General features: G+C 37.0%; 1 protein-coding gene across 1 annotated transcript in view; it reads left to right on the top strand.

Annotated features, from left to right (window-relative positions):
• Positions 1 to 1,128: 1,128 nt before the first annotated feature.
• ptp4a3a (protein tyrosine phosphatase 4A3a) overlaps positions 1,129 to 20,010 on the top strand; it is a 60,303-nt gene continuing 41,421 nt past the window's right edge. Inside the window, exon 1 of the mRNA XM_005170023.2 lies at positions 1,129 to 1,210. The gene's annotated coding sequence lies outside the window, so the exon portion shown is untranslated. The remainder of the gene's footprint in view (positions 1,211 to 20,010) is intronic.

Genomic DNA, 20,010 nt, shown 5'->3' with positions numbered 1-20,010 from the left:
CACCACAAGCTAATCCAGAAAAATAGTGCTTAATGTCTTTTAAAATGCAGTATTTAAACCTCCAAATTGTGTGAAATTGTGGCGAAAAACTGCAAAAAAAAAAAAGTCAGCTTTTTGAGAAAAAAGAACCATCCTTTTCACCAGGCTACAGCTTTTAGACACACTTATGGCTAATCAAAAGCATCTTGGTAACTAAAATCAGCACCAAAAGAAACACTTTACGTCAATCACATCCTACCCCAGGCGTGTTAATTTAATTTAGGTTTATTTTTTGTTTGCTTATTTTACGTATATATAAAGTGTGTCGGCGTTATTTCTACGTTTTTTAAAGACATGTTAAGCAAGTAGTGTGGATTCATTATACGTATTAGTATTTAAAAACACCAAAACATGCTGACACAAATTTAAAATCCCGCTTTGATTTTAATCTAGTCCTCTTTGATGCTGTCGTCATATGGCGGGTCATGACGCAGAATGAGATTGTGGGAGGACCAAATATCGAGAACGTGCTAGCTAGTTCAATCCAGTTTACTGAATCGATTCCTTTGAACAGTTCATTTTAAAAAACCACGCTTGCACACATAGAACATGTGATAAATAGGTGAAGAAGAATTCCAGTAAGTGCGTCTGTGTATTACTTCAATCTAGTTTATTAGTAATTATTTTGAGTAGTTTTGCACTAAATTTGAAACATCATCACACACTTCTTTTTAAGTATATAACATGTTTAATTAAGCATTGTTCATTTGGCAGTTGATTTCATTTCAAATCGATATAGGGCTAAGGGAAATGAAATAAAGTAAATGAGTAAAAAACTAGCAACTAATCTGGTGCATGTATTTAATCATATATCTATTTTGATGCATATATCCAAGCCCACAAATGGCAGAACTTTGCATTAAAAAGTTAATATATTTGTCTTGGACCATTTTAAGTATTCGAACATCATTATAATTAGTTAATTAATCCTCGTTAAACAAGTATCAATCTTTTAGTCACGTCGATTCAAACTTCCTTTTGATTAATAAAACGTTCTGAGATTTCGGGCAAGTACTCCGGCTGAATCATTTGAATTAGCGAATCGGTTCGTTTGATTCATGGAAATGAACAAGTTGAATAGAACAATTCGCTCGCGTCTCGGACATCACTACGATCGCATGGCGAGGCGTGAGTCGCCAAGACATTGTAGATTATTTGCGTGAACCTTTCGGTAAGTACAATGAAAACAATATCTTTACAGATCCTAAAAATACGTGTTATGTTGGCAAAACTGATGAAAATATGACTCGAGAGGCGCGTATGGTTTGCATTTAACCGCGCGTGTGTCTGAGGGTGTTGCCCAAACCGGCTTTCTGTCGGAAATCATGGATAGGGCTGTTATCAGACTAGTTTTCATTTTTATCCTTGATTTAGATTAACTGTGAAGCAAATGTGTGGCATAGATAGTTGTTTGTAGTGGAAATGTGCTTAATGTGGCATTTTGTGTGATATGTCGAGGCATGTCTGGGCGGACCAGCTCTAACTATATTTTACAGGGTTTTAGTTAACGGTAGGCTGAATAACAAAAAGCTATACACGATTTTTGTTTCTAAACGAGGTTAAAGTGTGTTCTATTGTCAGTTTGTAGACCATCTTCCACTTGGGGCGACATCTTGTCATATTTCTGTCCACGTCAAAGCTCCAGATTGGAAGCTCTTTATGTATTTGAGGAAAATGTCAGATTTATTTTTATAATAACAAACCTTAGGCAGTTTTAAAGATGATATTGTCACAGAATAAGCTTGGTCATTAAAATTAATTTCTATCATCCACATAACAGCTTCTGCTTAACGTGTCTAATGAAGTCAGGTCACACACATATTCACATTTCAGTTAGTGTTTGTGCCAGTTACAAAAGTCTTTCACTTTAAAAGATTGCTGAACAAGGTATTACTTTGTCTTATCGATCGGCAAATTTATTCATTCCTAAGTATACGCACAATTGATTTATTTAATTTTTATTTTATTATTAATTTTTGTGCTATTATTCTTGTTCTGTAGACCTAACACGGGTGATTGGTGAAAGTAAGACGTCCAGTCAAGTCATTCACAATACACTGCTAGCCTAGTGCTTACTATGTCTTCACTTTTAAATGTTTACAATATTTGTAAATGTGAGATGGTATGTGGTCACACTTTATTTTGATGGTCCATTTGTTGAATTTAGGTTACATTGCATCTACATGCCAACTTATTCTTATTAGATTATAAGTAGACTGTTGGGGTTAGGGTTAGTAAAATTTCACATGTACTTGCAAAATTTCTTATAGTCAGTTAAATGTCTGTTGAATGAGCAGTATCAACAGATATTATTAAGCAGACAGTCTACTAATACACAAATGCACCATCAAAATAAAGTGTTACCATGTATCTTTACACTACTAGTTTGCAGCCTTGTACTTTGTGGAAATTGAAAATACAGTCTGTATTGCAGTTTGGAAGTGATATAGGAAGATGGATCATTTTCAGCCCTTGCATCTTATTTAAAATATCATTCACATGCCTACACTGTTATTTTAAGTATTTGCTGCTAACTGTTTGCTAGTGTAAAAATCTTAAATATTTTTTCTATTTTTTTTTATGTCTCCTCAAAGACCGGAGGCATAGCGGTTTTCTACACAAGAAAATGTTTTAGCAGACCAAATCAGTTGTTTTCATCAGAAGTACATCACATTCATGTTCCAAGCCCATGAGCGGTGCATGTGGTATTTTTGTCTGCTTTGCACATTGTGTTTTTCATCCTCTGCAGTGAATCTCCTATGTGGTGGTTAGAGAAAGACCAGTGAATTCTCAGGACCAAGAATTCTGCAGAGCTTTCCCCAAGAGGGTCCCGAGCCTCAAATAAATACTTCCACATGACCTTCAGTCCGTGTGCCAGAAAGAGCTGTTTCTGCACTCTTTAGTGACGTACAGAATTCCTTGAGATGTCAGCCGACTGTTCTTTTTGCATTGTGGTTTCGACTATATGGGGCTCCCCTTTTGTTCAGTTCCTTGGGTTTTTTTTTACTTCCTCCGGGCTGCGGTCTATAAAACTTGACCACAAGGTTGTGGGGTGCCAGGGAAATTTGGATCACATTTGCCAAGCTGTATGACTATTACAAAGTGCTGAATTCTTGCATGAAAGAAAAGTCACAAGGAGCACAAGTTTTCCTAAAATGCCAAAGGTGGTGCTGTGAGATAGCAGGGGTCACAGAGCTCTTTAAGACTAATCAAATCCCCAAAATCTTTGTGTATTCTCTCTAGGTTTAGGACTTTGATATTTACCAGCCCCTGCAGAATGAAAATAAATAAACATGCTCCTATCTCCAGCTTTGAAGTACGTGCCAACGTTGATGAGCATCAGTCAGCACTTGACCCAAAATGGATTCGGGTCATGCAATTATCTGTTTGATAAACAGTTGTTAGCCACACACGGTGTGCCAGGCTGTATGCCGCCGTACTCTTAGCCGCAGGTGATTTAAGCTCATTTATATTCCAGATGTTCTTTATTTATGTGCTGATTAGATGTGACTTGTAAATCTTTGTGGTGCAACTCAATAACAGCAGTTAAAATGGCATTGAAGTGCCATGTGCTTATTAGCTTATATTACCTTGAAATATTTAATTAATTATCTTAAATCTTAATTGGTAATGCCGCAGCACAGTGGCGCAGTGGGTAGCACAATCGCCTCACAGCAAGAAGTTCACTGGTTTGAGCACAGGCTGGTTCAGTTGGCATTTCTGTGTGGAGTTTGCATGTTTTCGTGGGTTTCCTCTGAGTGCTCCGGTTTCCCCTACTAGTCCAAAGTCATGCGGTATAGACCATTTCAGTTTGATGATGTCATCAGCTCGTGAACATTTCCTGTTTGTCGATTGTTTTTTTAACTGTGTGACAAATCAGGCTTAGTGTAACGTTAAAACAGCTGTCTTAACATTATTTGTCATGATATAAGGACCTTTTGGGAATCTCAGCAACTATGGAAATTTAATATGTAAAACTGGGGTCCATTCTTCGTACGTGGATTACTCAGTTAGCTGGATTTGGATGTTGACGCTTTGACACGATCCAGGAACGTTTCGTTCTTCAAAGCTGATCCGAGAGTTGTTGTCATAGCAACAGTTCTGCTAGATCAAACCTGCTCGGCAGCAGGTTCAATTCATATAAACAGGATTAGATCGGCTCAGTTCGTGCAAAGAAAATACTGAAAGTATGTACCAAATGCTGATATTACTTACAGTAGTAGTTATATACACTTAGGAAAATAGTAACTATTTTAACTATGTATATATATATATATATATATATATATATATATATATATATATATATATATATATATATATATATATATATATATATATATATATATATATATATGTATGTATATAAAGTTAAAATATATATTAGTGCTGTCAATCGATAAAAAATTAACTAATTAATTGCACTTTTTTAAAAAAATGAATCGCGATTAATCACATTTAAAAGACTGAAACTTGTAATTTTTGCTATTCGAATTTAAAATGATTGTAAACGCAAGACAAATACTATTTAAATTTAAAAAATAATTCATTATTAGAATTTTGTTTAACTTGTAACACAGATTTCTTCATGTAAACAACATACCCACAATAAACCATCAAGAACCTGGCTTGACAGCCATATTTATTACAGAAATTAAAACACAGGCATGTTAATACCATTTGAATTTCAAAACAATCAATGCCAATAAAGAAAACATTGATTTCCATGTTAGATTGTAAGTGGACTGCAAAAAAATCCCAAAATACAGGCATTGCAGATATGGAAAATGAAAAATAATAATAATACAGTATTGAATACAAACAAATTTACTAATTGCAGGGCTGGACTGGGACAAAATAATAGGCCCTGGCAATTTGGGCCAGAGTGGCCCACTACATCAGTCAAAATGCTTCCCATCTGTGCATGCAATTGAATATGTTTGCCAACTCCCACTCTATAAAAGCACAAAAGCCATATATAGGAAATAACGAGAGTTGACAAATAAAAACTTAAGTTTTTATTTATTTATTATTATAATAAAATTATAATCCACACTGGAAATGTGGGTGCCTGTGTGTTTTGAGGGAGCCTAATAAATAATGAACATGACAAAAACTGCCTGCTGATGCACACAGTTAATGTTAATTAATAAAATAAAAATAAATAATAAACGCAATGTATCAGAGACCCTTAAAAAATGTTTAACTCAACAATGAAACATCAAACGTAGCTAAAAGATTTCACATTGTCAATCAAATAAACTTAAACAATTGAAAAATGCAACAAATATTTGTTTGGGCCCAAACTAAAAAATAATTGTAAAAAAAAGTTGCTTAAGTTGCACACTAGTTTGGTCATGTATAAATATCATTCTAACCATATTGTAAATATTATTTTCACTATAAGCTTACATCATGCTGACGATCAAAAACACAATGTCATGATATCCCATGCACTTGGTCAGAAGACAATCGCATCTTAAAATACATGACTGACACCCCTCATAGAGCTTGAGAAGCAGACATTCTTTATCGTTTGTAAAATAAAGACTTGCAGGTTAAGGAAACAGCATTGGAGGAAGTTGCCACGGGCCGTGGTGTAGATTCAAAGTAAAAAAAAAAAAAAAGTATATTTATATGGACAGATCGGTAACTAGATAGAATACACACGAATATATTGATCTGTGCCCCGCTGCAGAGTGCAGAGAGGAAAAGGCAAATGCCTGCTCTCCGCTATTGCTATTCCGCTCATAAGAAACAGGCGTGACTCTCGGCTATTTTTACTAATACACACCTACGTTACAAAGAGCCCAATATGGAAGGTTGTGATTGGGTCAGCCCAATGTTAATAAAGAAAAAAAACCAATGGGCTGCAGATTATGTCACAGGGCCGCTTTGTCCGGAAAAAGAAACATCTTACTTTCAGAGTGTGACAGCTCACAGGAGCGTGACAGCTCGTCAATCACTTAGGCCCCGTTTACACTAATGCGTTTTAGTTTGAAAACGCATAAGTTTTGCTACGGTTACGCCATCCGTCCATACTACGCCGGAGATCTCGAGCGCCGAAAACGGAGCGTTTCGAAAACGCTGGAGTGGCCGTTTTCATTCTGAAACGCTGCTGCTCCGTCTCAGTGTGGATGATGGAAAACGGAGACATCTGAAAACGGAGGCGGGGCTGCAGACATTCGCCTCTCTGATTGGGGCTTTTCCTGAATATTAAGTAGCCTACACACACAGTTCAGTCCTGCATTCTCTCCTTGTAAATTCAGACTTCGCAAGTTTGATCAAGGCTGCAGTCTCTTCTTCTCAGTTTGATATGGACAACAGACTATACCGAGGACACGGGTAAATCTTCAAAGGGAACAGTGTACTTTATAACTTCATTCACATCACCCTGGCTACGTTGTTTCACTTTCTCAACAATAAAATGTAAACATGATTTAAGGAACTGCCTATTTTCATTTTAATATTAGCAACTTAGACAGCAGAAATGTTGAGGCGTCGTGCTGCATAAGATGAGCGTCATCTTCACTGTGTGGATATTTATAACAAAACGGAGCCGATAACAACTGCCTCCTTTCAATTTCAGTGAAAATACGAAACACACCCTCTCTTTTGCTGAATATCAGTTTTAATAATGGATAATGGCCATTATAAAAGTATAACATACAATAAGTTTATACATTATAGGAAATAAAGGCAAGCGATCAGTCAATATACAGAATAGGCTACATGGTTACATTAATCATTAACTTATCTTTGCGCTCAGCCAAAACACGTTACCTGAGAACAAGTAATAGATTCCAGTGACCAAAGTCAGGGAATATGTCGTTAGATAAAGAAAACAAGATAAATGAAATATCCCGTATAATAAATATAGTGAGATTAGATCCAGCGGGAGATGCTTGATGAGAAGTCCGACTAGCAGAGCTCTCATCTGGGTAGATGGGCTGCAGCGCTTGCCCGAGAGTGTCCGTGTGGTCACGTGATGTGCGTTTTCAGCGTTTTGGTGTGGACTGAGAGCAGTTCAGAAACGCTGGGTAAAACGCGAGTGTGGACGCGGATCGTTTTCATTCTAAAACGCCGTTTTAAAACTAAAATGCACTAGTGTAAACGGGGCCTTAGGGAGAAAAACATGACAGTCTGCTGAGTGTTTTATGGGCCGATCAGACCATAAGAAGATGATCAGCCCGGCCCAAAAAGTACGTTGACCCTGAACCCAGCGTAAATTTTTTTTAACGCGTTAATTATTTCAAATTAATCACATACGTTAACGCATTAATTTTGACAGCACTAATATATATATATATATATATATATATATATATATATATATATATATATATATATATATATATATATAATATATATATCAAAATGCTTTTGTAAACATCCAGTTATTCTTTACACCAATTAAAAAACGGCTACTATAATAAAGAAAACCTTTTCTAAATGTAGAACTAAATACACTGATATGCATTGAAATACATGATGAATACTCTTGACACATGAAAGTGTAAAGCCTGCAGCTCACAACAAATGTGGAAGGTTATTGCGTGTCATATTTAACAAACTGTTTAGTGCTAATTTGATGTAATTTGCTCACATGGATAATTGAATATTAATCAGATGATGTCATTACGCTGCTGTGCCGTCAGCCAATCGTTGCATTGCTGATCATGCTTTCGAGGATCGATAGATCTGTCCTTCACAACACTTGCAGTGATCTCAGATCAGTTTATCCAGACATTCTAATCTGATTCGCGAACTTGTTTGAAGAACCAAATTAGCGAGAGATCAGTTATCGAGATGAAAAAATCCAGGATCTGCCAAATCATCTTAGATCATTTAAGCGAGGTACGAAGAACGGACCCCTGGAAATGCGTTAGGACCTTTGTTATTGTTTACACCCCTTAAAATTATCTATAGGAGTTGAATTAGCTAAATTAGCCATAGTGTACGAGTATGTGTGAAAATGCAAGAGTGTATGGGTGTTTCCCAGTGTTTGGTTGTGGCTGGAAGGGCATCTGCTGCGTAAAACATACAGTAAGCTGGATAAGTTAGCGGTTGATTCCGCTGTGGCGACCCCAGGTTAATAAAGTGACTAAGTCGAAAAGAAAATGAACGCATTGGTAATGCACGCATGGATTCTTGTGCCCTAAAATGTATGTACATAGGCAAATGACTTGTTTTTTTGTTCCAGGGTCAATTGCTGACTCAAAGCTGAACTGGATTTAGTGATCCAGGTGTTTTGTCTAGTGTTCAGTTGTTTGTGAGAACTTCCTCAGCTCACTGATGCAAGTACTCATGCAGGTGCAGTTGATCTATTTGCATACTATTTTATCAAACATCCAATTTTGCACAAACAAATAGTTACTTTAGTCCATTGCACTTGATTATTGGTCAACTACCCACCCAAAAAGAATACATTTGGAAAATGTGTCATGTAAATGAAAGTGGATTTTATTCTATTAATCCTTAAACAATTTCCAAGAACATTTAATGGAAAATATATGAGCGAACTAGATGGTTTTAACGTGATACATCACCAAATATTAGTGCTTCAGCGTAGCTGTTCCTTGACCTTAAGTGAGTCAGAAATGAGTTATTAAATGATTAATAATATCTTGTAAATAAGGCTGTATTGGAGTATCATTTTGACCCACAGCCCTGTTTTTTTTCTGTCACTCTTCAACATTTTCAGTGTGAAGATGTGCATGCTTCCTGTCAAATCATTATGCGCATTAACCAAATTTGGTTTGTTCTGAGATAACCATAAGGACATCCCGCGTCATTTACGTAACAAACATCTTAAACTATAAACTCTCAAACATGCAGCTGCCTGCAACATTTCAGCTGTTGCCAAGTAAACATAACTCTGGTTTCGCTTTTCATGGCAGGGGAGTTATTAAGCCGTGTGCTCCAGAGCTCCTACTGATGTGCTCTTGCTTGTGTTAGAAGTATTTAGCGTTGCTCTGGCAACTTGTTGCCTACCTTAGTTGTTGTGTTCTGTCCTCACAGAGAACTAGAACTCTCTGTGACTTGTAGCATTGGTTAGTTTTTTCCTAAATTGAGCTGCATGATAAATCAAAATGATCAAAGTCTCATGAATGTAAACATTGCAAATAAATCGTAAGTAATTAAAATCTTCTTTTGTGTCCACTTTAAATTTTTGATTGAAAGTAATTGTGGAAATTATCAAAACATGACAAAAACTCACTTAAATAGCAGAAGTAGATTGGGGAATATTGTCAGAATAGTGATACAGGGCTCGAAATTAACCCTTTTCCTTGGTAGCACTGGTGCTCCCAACTTTAAATTGTGGCGGGTGGGACTACATTTTTAATCGCATCCACCAAGAAATATGTGCACCGTTACTACACAGGGCTTGAAATTGCGACCATTTTGGCCGCATATGTGCCCAAAATTTTATCTATGCGACCTCAAAATATATTTGGGAGCATTTGTGCGAGACTGCGAGTGCATAAAATTGTTGTGTATAACCAGTTTTTACTGCAAAATGTTCACCACATGCATGGATTTGGAAGACATGCAGAATGCATCTTCGCACTGCTCAGGAATAGTTTAACATACTTGTCATGTCAACTTGCTGCAATAAACAAAGCCAAGTCAGTAATGCTTGCCCCTCCTTGATACACGTCATGTTAATAGCAATACCAATCTTTTCATGAGCAGCAATATTAGTTTACTCAGTGCAAACCTGTTTGCGATGGTATACGTGGTGTTAAATTTTACATGTAGCTAACACTTGCACGGGGGACAGCATCTGGCGATTATATAAAGGAGTAAACAGAACCTCTCGTGCTAGATGTGGCAAACAGTTACCTGAAAATTCCATCCCACAGACTTTTTATAGCAGTCTTGAAGCCAATAGAAGTCTTTTATCCACTCTTCGAAAGTGTAGATGGTGGTGGATTACCATTCAGCACATGATCACTACTAAGATGTGTTATTATTTGTAACTTTAAATACCATGGTTTCTAAAACAAAATCTGTCAGTGTTATTTTCATTCTCATCTTCAGCGCTTAACAATTTTTTTGTGGTAGTAGCTCTCCCTGTCATCCCAAGCCAGAAGGCATTGACTGAGTGATTGACAGCTAATATTAACCAATCATTCGCATTCAGTTCTAGAGCAGTGGACCAGAAGAGCGCGAAGGCAGGGCAAGCATTACTGACTTGGCTTTGTTTACTGCAGCAAGTTGACATGACAAGTATTTTAAACTATTCCTAAGCACTGCATTTTGCATTTCAAGTGTGAAGATGCATTCTGCTTGAATGTCTTCCAAAATGCACTGTTTATAATGTTATTTACAGGCCAAATCACCAAGCCCTAATTTGTGTCCACTTAACATTTTTTATTAAAAGTGGACATTCTCAAAACATTTTACACTTGGTTCACACATGTATTTATCATCACCCACTTGTGATCTGTATGACAAAAACATATTAAAATAGCAGAAGTAGAGTGTGACGTTGTCAGATAATACCTATTACCATAAAGCACTTCCGTTCACTTTCAGAAGTTTTTGTTGGTTTACCCAATTGATAATATAGTTAACACTATGGTGCTGCGGATTCAAGCACAATGGCTTTCCATACCAGTAATTCTGGAATCAGGAAACAGTGGTGGTTTTCAACTTCTCTATTTGGATTTAAAAGTCCTGTAAAGTGCTTTAAAATATGCATTTTTATTCGATGTTTGACATTATCTCAACCGAAATACGATGACATTGAGTAGCTCCTCCTCTTTTTAATAAACAGCCAATAGTGTTTTGTTGTATCACCCCTCTGCCAGCGAGAATGAATGAGCTTAAGCACATCAAATGAAAAGTCTTGAAGGGGGCGGGGCATGTCAGATACTAGAAAGCATTTGATTGGTTATGATGCGATTAGAAACTATAGTGTGAGTTGACGGGAATAAAACCGTTGATCCATTTAGGCGAAAGTGACAAACTACAAGCTTTACGTTTTTTTTATCAGTTTTGTATCACGATGCTGCGCCAGCATCATGATCCATGGCTCCACCCCACATTTATATTGATATATAACTTATTATTTGCATGTCATCTTAATAGCAATAACGGTCTTTTCATGAGCTGTATTAAAAGTTGCATATAACTGCCGCTTGCACGGCTGACAGCATTGTGAGGATTAAATGAAGGATTATACAGTACCTCTCACGTTTAAAATGTGTAGATTCAGTGGCCAACGCTGTTACCTGCAAACCCTGTCCCACAGACTTTACAGTGAATGTCTTTAGTTATTCACATAGCGGACTTGAAGCCACTGGAAGTCTTTTATCCACTCTTGGCAAAGTGTAAATAAGGGATTAACATTCAGCACATGATCACTAATAAAATGCGCCATTATTAATAACTTTAGGCAGACACCCCAAGTTGGGAAAAGTCATTTCCGGGGGATAGGGAGTTGATTTGCAGGAGAGTGGGTGCCTGAAGACCGATGGGGGAGAGTTGCGCGCAACATGCATGAAGAGCGGTGGGGGTGAGTTGCGTGCGACATACCTGAAGAGCGGTGGGGGTGAGTTGCGTGCGACATACCTGAAGAGCGGGGGGGTGAGTTGCGTGCGACATACCTGAAGAGCGGTGGGGGTGAGTTGCGTGCGACATACCTGAAGAGCGGTGGGGGTGAGTTGCGCGCGACATACCTAAAGAGCGGTGGGTGTGACTTGTGCGCGGCGTACCTGAAGAGCTGGAAGGGATGCGGTTGAGAGGGGTGTGCGACGTATTTAAGGACCGGGTGGGAGACGCGCTATTTCCTGGAGATTATCATTCATTTGCTGGCATCCGGTAGTCTCAATGCATTTGCGGGATACTCCCAGAAGTTCGGGGAGACTTGGGATGTCTGTTTAGGTAAATCTGTCAGTGTCATTTCATTCTCTCATCTTCAGCGCTTCACTTTTTCGCGGTTGTAGCTCCTGTCATCTGAAGGCAGAAGGCATTGACCGAGAGATTTACAGCTGATATTAACCAATCATTCGCGTTCAGTTCTAGAGCAGAGGACCAGAAGAGCGCGAAGGCAGGGCAAGCATTACTGACTTGGCTTTGTTTACTGCAGCAAGTTGACATGACAAGTATTTTAAACTATTCCTAAGCACTGCATTTTGCATTTCAAGTGTGAAGATGCATTCTGCTTGAATGTCTTCCAAAATGCACTGTTTATAATGTTATTTACAGGCCAAATCACCAAGCCCTAATTTGTGTCCACTTAACATTTTTTATTAAAAGTGGACATTCTCAAAACATTTTACACTTGGTTCACACATGTATTTATCATCACCCACTTGTGATCTGTATGACAAAAACATATTAAAATAGCAGAAGTAGAGTGTGACGTTGTCAGATAATACCTATTACCATAAAGCACTTCCGTTCACTTTCAGAAGTTTTTTGTTGGTTTACCCAATTGATAATATAGTTAACACTATGGTGCTGCGGATTCAAGCACAATGGCTTTCCATACCAGTAATTCTGGAATCAGGAAACAGTGGTGGTTTTCAACTTCTCTATTTGGATTTAAAAGTCCTGTAAAGTGCTTTAAAATATGCATTTTTATTCGATGTTTGACATTATCTCAACCGAAATACGATGACATTGAGTAGCTCCTCCTCTTTTTAATAAACAGCCAATAGTGTTTTGTTGTATCACCCCTCTGCCAGCGAGAATGAATGAGCTTAAGCACATCAAATGAAAAGTCTTAAAGGGGGCGGGGCATGTCAGATACTAGAAAGCATTTGATTGGTTATGATGCGATTAGAAACTATAGTGTGAGTTGACGGGAATAAAACCGTTGATCCATTTAGGCGAAAGTGACAAACTACAAGCTTTACGTTTTTTTTTATCAGTTTTGTATCACGATGCTGCGCCAGCATCATGATCCATGGCTCCACCCCACATTTATATTGATATATAACTTATTATTTGCATGTCATCTTAATAGCAATAACGGTCTTTTCATGAGCTGTATTAAAAGTTGCATATAACTGCCGCTTGCACGGCTGACAGCATTGTGAGGATTAAATGAAGGATTATACAGTACCTCTCACGTTTAAAATGTGTAGATTCAGTGGCCAATGCTGTTACCTGCAAACCCTGTCCCACAGACTTTACAGTGAATGTCTTTAGTTATTCACATAGCGGACTTGAAGCCACTGGAAGTCTTTTATCCACTCTTGGCAAAGTGTAAATAAGGGATTAACATTCAGCACATGATCACTAATAAAATGCGCCATTATTAATAACTTTAGGCAGACACCCCAAGTTGGGAAAAGTCATTTCCGGGGGATAGGGAGTTGATTTGCAGGAGAGTGGGTGCCTGAAGACCGATGGGGGAGAGTTGCGCGCAACATGCATGAAGAGCGGTGGGGGTGAGTTGCGTGCGACATACCTGAAGAGCGGTGGGGGTGAGTTGCGTGCGACATACCTGAAGAGCGGTGGGGGTGAGTTGCGCGCGACATACCTAAAGAGCGGTGGGTGTGACTTGCGCGCGGCGTACCTGAAGAGCTGGGAGGGATGCGGTTGAGAGGGGTGTGCGACGTATTTAAGGACCGGGTGGGAGACGCGCTATTTCCTGGAGATTATCATTCATTTGCTGGCATCCGGTAGTCTCAATGCATTTGCGGGATACTCCCAGAAGTTCGGGGAGACTTGGGATGTCTGTTTAGGTAAATCTGTCAGTGTCATTTCATTCTCTCATCTTCAGCGCTTCACTTTTTCGCGGTTGTAGCTCCTGTCATATGAAGGCAGAAGGCATTGACCGAGAGATTTACAGCTGATATTAACCAATCATTCGCGTTCAGTTCTAGAGCAGTGGGCCAATTAGAAATGCACAAAGGCGGGGCAAGCATTGCAGGCTTTTTTACTTCAGCAAGTCAACATAACTGTATTAATCTGTTTCTGAGTGCTGCGTTTGGCGTTTTTAGGTGCAAAAATGCTTTCTGCATAATTGTCTTCTAAATCCGCTTATGCGGTGAGGATTCTGCCATGAAGACAGTGAAAATTTTTGCACTCGCTCAAATGCTTCCTAAGATATTTTAAGGTTTTAAAATTTTGGGCGCATATGCGACCAAAACGGTCGAGCCCTAGCATCTTTACTTGTTATTATTTCCTCAAAATAATAATAAAATAAGGAAGTTATCATCAATCACAATACAATTACAGTGAATTCCAAACGAACTCTCTTCTCCTCCACCAGCTGTGGGAAAAGCCATTATAATGACACAGGTCACTGTGCCTATTTATGCCAGATTCCCACGGGGAAAAAAAAGTGATTGACAGGTGGTTATTTGTGTGTAACTTTATTTATTTATGGTTTAGTTATCGGTAAAGCAAAGACCATGTGGGTCAGGTTGTGAAAACGTTACAATTTACTACTAATTGCTACAATTTATTAATTTGTTATTTATTAATTGATATTTAACAACGACCCTCACCCCCCGCCTACGACGACGATGCCATCGTCCAACGCGATGTTTCACATTAGACATCGTACGATGCCAAATTGGTCAACGTCGCACAACCTTACTGTGTAAGCATTTTATGAGAGTTCCAAGCATTTTAAGAGTATAAAGAAGTTTAATGAAGATTCATTTTATTGAACAATTCATGTGATAAAGATTGTTTATTTACATTTGATTATTCAATTTCTGTAACCAAATACTGCTAGACTCCCCCCAGAACACCATAAGTGACTGTTTATTTCTCTTTAATATTTGCTCCTTTGTATTTATTTATGACTGTTTTTTATGTTTATATAATAAGTTGCATAAAATATATTTATATTTCACTCTCCTTTAAAATTAGCCCAATCAATTTAAAGTCTTTGCAAAAGGAGTTATGTCATCTGGTGAAATTATTTCACAATATATTATATAATGTATTGCATTATATATAATCAAGAAAACAATATTGCAATGTCAACATTTTTTAATATTGTGAAGCCCCAATATTGATACTAACATCTAAAAAATCTTAATTTTAATTTTAGTTTAATAATTGTAGTTTGCATTAGGCAATTCACATTTTCAAAATTATTCTGCTAATTTATTCAACTCAAATTTGTTTCATAATTGTTGAATAGGCATTGTTCCATACATTTGCTTCAGTCACCAAGATGATAGTTCTCATGACAGCCTCTTACTCTCACATCAAACGCTTCACTGTACAGATGTCTCGAGAGGTTCTTCTGGTTTAGACTTGTTAGGGTGATGAGATGGAGAGTTAATTAATAGTTTGTGTATACATGAATCCGATGTCCCTACCATTAGTGGTCAAGACAGTCAGGAGATCAATGCATTAGCGCTCTCCTCTGACCTCTAATCATTAATATTTCATTTTCATTGTTAATACAAGAAGTCAATTGAGAGATGTGAAAGGGGATGTAGAGTGGTTTTTAAGACATCAGTCAGTTGTTGAGCAGGATCACACAACAAATCAAAGACCAAAATGTTCTGTTTAAGGTTTTAGATGATACTTTGTGTTCATGGACAGTCCACTAAAGAGAATTTATCAGTTTGCCTAAAATATGTTATACAGTTTCTTATGATAATTGTGTCAAATCAGTTCAACAGAAATGGCTCTGACTGCACTGGGAAAATGATAACTTTACTCAAAATGATTAAAAAAGAACTGTGGTCTGTCAAAGACACATTTAAACAAGTATCAAACAGTGTGAGATAATGTGCCACCTAAAATCAATTTTAATTGGTGATATATAATCGTACATTATTTGAAAAGCTTTTGATCTCAATAGGAAGTTATGCAACCGTGAACGTAACCAGGGGTTTTGATGGTCTTACATCTATTAACTTGAAACATCGGTGTAAGCAATCACTCTACACAGATCTGCCTTCCAATGTTGTGTTGCTCTTTTACAGTGGCTTATTGTTCTCATCCCATGAAGTGGTTATAATAGAAATGCTTTTAATTAATCCAGTGGAGGGCCATGGGTGGCTGCCCGAGCTTGCTGTGACGCAAGCCTGGGATTTAATCATGAGGAGATGGGGTGGGAAAACAGGGAATCCTCATCCTCTTCATGTTAGGCTGTAAATAGTTGCCTGTTAGGAAACAAATCATGAATGCTAAAAGGTTAAAAGTTTAAAATACTATAATTTAAAATGTGATTTCTTGTTTAAAAGTTAGTTTTGTACTATTTTAGTTTTAGGAAACCTGTTTGGAAACAGTGTTGCCGAAACAATTGTGCAGACATTAATAATATCTCAAAATGCTTGTTGGTGTACAACCATTCTGTACTTTAAGGATAGTATTATTAGAACATTAATTTTATTTGAGAGAAGTCTCCCTTGTTCACCAGTATTGAATTTATTTGATCAAAAAGTGGCTAATTTAAAGATTTTACATTAGGGCTGGGTAGGGCTGGGCGATAAATGGATATCGATAATTATTACAATATAAACATTTTCGATAAAACGATAATTGCTTGATAAAACGATAATTGCTTTATAATATTTATGCACTAATTGCTCAATAATTGCTTGAAAATTGCTCACGATAATTGCTCACGATAATTGCTTGATAATCACGATAATTGCTCGATAATATTTACGCACTATGCGTAACGTTGTACAAGTTTACGGTCATACAGTGTTAGCTGTACTTAAAGGAGTAAGAAAAGAAAATAAGGTAAAAAAGGTCAGAGTCACAGACATTGTTGACAAGAAACGTCACTAGACCTCAGTCATGAGCTACTTGGTTTTTTGCTATCCGACACAAAGCAGAGCAACGTGCACTGCAAACTGCGCAGACGACTCGTGTCATCAAAAGCAGGCAACACCACAAGCCTGTTTCATCATTTACATTTATAAAGATGCTCAAAAATTACAGACCTAAACAAGTGCTGGTAAACCAGCGCAGCTACCCAGCAGTCTCATGGCATTATTTTTGAAAGCCGTGCCTTACGAGAAAAAAACCCCCGGAAAGACAGAAGAAAGAAATGACAGACAACACAATCTCAAACACATCTCAATGAACCCTTGAAGCTTGCTCTACAGGCTGCATTATTTAGGGATATTTGTTAAGACATTAATAGGATCTTTTGTTGTCAAGCTTATGTTTCCTTTTTAATATTAAGATATTTGTTTTGAAATCTTTAGCCTACCATTGTACCTCACTAACTAAAACCAACCTTTATATATTTAAAGGACATAATCACTAAGGAGAAATCAGATGATCAAGACATCATCTTTAAAATAATGGCATATTAAAAATGCAGAAAATATATGACAGACGTTTACTACAGCAGTGGAATATTATTTAAATCCTTTTTTCCATGGAGTGAAGCATCATCCACCCACCGTTGTTTAAGGCGGGCACAAACTAAAAAACAAAAAAACTTATATATATATATATATATATATATATATATATATATATATATATATATATATATATATATATATATATATATAAGGATATATATATCCTTGAAAATTTATCTTTTTGCAACAAATCTTGTTTTGTATAATGTGTAACTAAATTTTGATGTATGTTTTGTTGTTCAGTTATTTACAGCATAAACAAGAAGAATGAATAACAACTGAGGTGAAGCGCTTTAAAACAAGTCATGCAGGTAATATGCTTTAGCGCCAAAACAGTCCATTAAACTATTTTCACGGTTTCATTTTAATTCATTAACTAAACAAGATCTGAGCAGCATGAGCTGGATAGTCTTTTCGCAGCGCTGATAGATTTCTTGGGATACCTCGGAAGAATAAACTCGGATGAGAACTCAGAAGCTCGCTGTGTAAATGGAGAGGCTCTCCACATGTTTTCGTTGTGATGCGCGATTTGTAAAATGAAAGTCTGCATAAACCTATTTATGCTAGTCTGTCAGTCAAATTCGGTTAAAACATCCGTGGATATAACGGAGATCTGCACATAACTGGGTTTATGCATCCAGCAATATGTGATGTTAAGAAGGTGACTGCACAAGGTAACCCCTACACACCTAATGATGTAATTCGTGGACGTGTCTCACAGCGCAAAGCATAACTAAACCTTTACATGTCCATGCTTAATCATTCATCGATAAAGTTTACTGATTGAAGTGTTATTAAAAATCAATAGATCATCAAGTAACTGTTAGCATCACTGAAATAAAATATATTAAAGTATGTTTCACCTTAAATTTACCATACTTGCCATTAAAAGGAGAGTTCATCCAAAACTTACTCATAACACGCCTTTTACTTGTTCCAAACCGGGTTTTTTTTTTTTTTTTTTTTTTTTCTGATGTTGAACAGTAATATCCAATAACTTGTAATGTCTTTGGTTGCTGAAAACTTGAAAAGTAAATGCTGAATTAAGATTGTTCTTTTGTTTATTATTGTATTATTTATTTTGTCAGAGAGCAAAAACATTTCGCAGTGTTAAATCAGCTGCACAAAGCGATTGGCATACTTAAAATCTTATGAAATTGATAGATATAAAGATTTTACATTTATCGTAATAATGAAAAAAATTATCGTAATTTTTTTGCCATGTCGCCCAGCTCTAGGGCTGGGCGACATCGCAAAAATGCTATCCCAATAATTATTTTCCATATTGAACGATAACGATTTATAATTCAGTATAAGTTGTTAATGCTTCCAGGTTTAAAAGAGTATCCCAACTATCACTGAAGCCACAAAAATTAAAGGATCTATTAAATAGCATAACATCTTTTAGGCCGAAACATTTTGGTGGCCAAAAATTGGATGACATTACAACTCTAATATCAACACACTTTTAGATTCTCGTTGTTGCACATTTTTGCTGTGTGATTGGCTCTTAGATCATCATAGAGTAAAAAGTCTAGATCTGTTATTGACATACATTTTATCGTGATTCAATATAATATTGTTTATTGGCCCAGCCCTAGTTTCAGATGGACAGTTTCTTATTAATATTATATAGCATTTTAAGTATTTTTGTCTTGTTGACAGTCACTATCTTTGTATTTCCTTTTGATTTGTTTGTTTTTTTCACAACTGACGGTCCAGCTGCAGTTCTCAGACAGGAAACCCTCTGACATCAGCATACAGTTTGTGTGTTGTTTGAAAGCTCACAGCTGCAAAAACTGGGAATGTACCTTGAAAAAAAACAACATGATATGATTTGCCTTTCTTTCTTTCTTTCTTTTAAACAGCTAGACTAAGTGTTAATCAGACTATGATAACAGGTAAATAAGTGTTAATTTGCTGATATCAGATCATGCTGTATGTTTGTTGCACACTGAATTTTGTTTGTTTCATTGATACTTGTATGGCAGGATGAGGGATTTCCTGTGTTGTGATCCCCTTCCTTGCTCAGCCAAATTTGGGCAGTCCTGACCTTTCAGAGTTCTGTGAGAATTCAGATTCCTGCATTCAGACAGAGCTCCAGACCAGACCGCTGGCTGACCCCTAGGGGTTTGCAGGAAGGCCAAATTGTCCAACTTCTTGTGAAAGAACATCCCCAGAAGATTGTCGAAGTTTTAAATGTGAAATTGTTGCATTTTCTTAAAGTAGTACCCAATCATTTTTTTCAGTTTATTTATCATTTAATTTGTTATTGAGATTATTAAAAAATGGACACAGTGGCCAGAGGGATTTTGAGCTATACTTCTTGTAGAATAGGGGCCAGGTCACAACGTGATGCTGGTGGAGTGGCTCAATAATATTTAGATCTGGTTACTGCAGGCCATGGGAGATCTTGAACTTCACTCTCATGTTCATCAAACCATTCTATCACCAGTCTTGCTGTGTGTAATGGTAGGGATGTCCTGATCCGATCATGTGATGTGTAAATATATGTGTGTATAATATATATATATATTTGTATATAGTTGATTTAGTTATGCTGTGGCACAGAGTTAGACCCCGTTCTTCACACAGAAACAGCAACCTGTGGAGCATAACATTACTTTGTGGCAGAGATGCCATTGGTTAAATGCTG

The sequence above is a fragment of the Danio rerio genome, chromosome 19, assembly GCF_049306965.1.
Source record: "Danio rerio strain Tuebingen ecotype United States chromosome 19, GRCz12tu, whole genome shotgun sequence".
Classification (NCBI taxonomy): Eukaryota; Metazoa; Chordata; class Actinopteri; order Cypriniformes; family Danionidae; genus Danio; species Danio rerio.
Note: the sequence above shows the minus strand (reverse complement) of the source record. Positions and strands in the feature narration are given on the sequence as shown.